We start from the raw sequence: 1,932 nt of genomic DNA on the forward strand, positions 1-1,932 counted from the left end.
CTACAGGAGACAGAGAAAGAGACAGAATGGAAAATTAAACTGACGTAGTGAGGGCTACACACTTCGAATGGCACTGAGTCCCACAAAAATCTGGAAAATCCCAGTTTCCATCTCTGGCCTGTGATGCCTTATCTCGCTAGAGTGGAGAATTCTGTTGGCTCAGAATCTGTGTAGCTGCAAGAGTGAGAGGCACTGACACAGGCAGCAATTAGACTCTCACAGTGAGGTATACCACATGGAGAGATACTGAATGATATCACCAGAGTGCTGGAAGGTATCAGGCTCAAACAATTGTGTGGGAAGAAGGGGTTCTGTTTCATGATGCACTGGTACCAGTGCTCGGGGACAAGCAGGTGAAGTGATGACCAAGTGATATTATTGGTAGAGCATAGATTCAAGCCCTCAGCTAATATTCAGGGGAGGCTGGTTTGAATCCCACCATCTGAAATGGTGGAATTTGAAATCAATAATTTTAAACATAATAATTAATAATCCATAAATAATATGAAACCACTGCTGATGTAAAAAAAATCCAAACACCTGTCCTTTCGAGAAGGACATCTGCCATTCTCACGTGGTCTGCACGACATAACCACAGCGAAGGGTGTGCCTCTTAATTACCCTCTGAAATGACCGAGCAAGCTATGCAGTTCAAGGGCAGCTAGGGCTGAGCTAGAGCGGCTGGTCAGCCAAACACACCCACATCCCCCGAGTGAATAAAAACAATCCCATTGCACTGGGCCCCAATGGAACTGTGCTGGGACCAGTGTTCTGGCCACACATGTCGGTAGGTTTATGGACAGGGGTTTCGACTGACAGAGAGGATGCAGGGACTGGGTTCAGGTGAAAGGAGCTTTCCAAATCCAAAGGGAAAAGGTGATGCATCGGAACAGCATGGGGATGTGGCTGAAAGACAAGCATAAAGGCACAGGAAGGGACAGAGTTTAAGTAAAACTGTACATCAGCAAATCGGTTTGTGATAGGAGATTGTGGGAAAGAGTAAATCATGTTTTTTTTTAATGGACAAAGTCTCTGCAATAAGGTAGATGGATTTGTGACACAGATGAAAGAGCTTTAGGCACCAGGGAGACCTGGTTACAGAGCGAACAAAAGGTATAACATAAATTTTCAATCGTTCAGAAATTCAGGCAAAATGGGCAACGCTAACAATAATGGATTACAAAGGTATCACAGAGGATGTATTTGGCCTCAGGTCATGAAGTAGAGTCAGTCTGAATGTAACTTCTGGCTACTACTTGCCAAGGACACAAGCAGCAGAACAGTTTTAGACCACCGAACAGCATTTCATTGCTCACCACTGCATTAAGCAGGAATTCGTTGGAATTTTTAACAAAGACATTGTGATAATTTTGGGATTTTTCAATATTCGCATAATCTGGGATTGTCACACTGACCCAAGAGTGATATTGGAAGAGGAGTTCAGAGAATGTTTTCAGTTTCTTTTAATAACACATTGTGCAGCTGGCTGGGAATGTAACTATCTCTGATTGACCATTGTGCGATGAAACTTAGTGAATGAGTAATGTCACCTGGAGAGATCCTCTGGGAAATTGTGATTAAGTGCAGTTTAAAGAAATAGAGAGTTTTCAAGTGAATCACAGAAAGGACAAGCCACAACTAGAAAGAAAAGTCACCGATTACATGAGTTTGAGAGGAGAACTGACAACGGTAAACAGGCTAAACAGACTGAAACATATGTCTGTAAATGAACATGGAAAACATTTGAAGGAACAGTGTAAATCACTCAACAAAAGGATATTCCGTTCAAACAGACAAAACCTCAGAAATAATTTCCCACCCCGCCCTCACTTAGGACAAAATGGATCAAATTAGTTATCAGGCTTAGAAGATCACCGAACGTTCTTAAAAACCTGAAGTGAGAGTGTGTTTTACGAGTACGTTTTAAGGGGA

This window comes from Chiloscyllium plagiosum, unplaced genomic scaffold (genome assembly GCF_037043375.1).
Source record: "Chiloscyllium plagiosum isolate Xiang-an unplaced genomic scaffold, Cpla_swu_hap1 HiC_scaffold_22, whole genome shotgun sequence".
NCBI classification, from domain to species: domain Eukaryota; kingdom Metazoa; phylum Chordata; class Chondrichthyes; order Orectolobiformes; family Hemiscylliidae; genus Chiloscyllium; species Chiloscyllium plagiosum.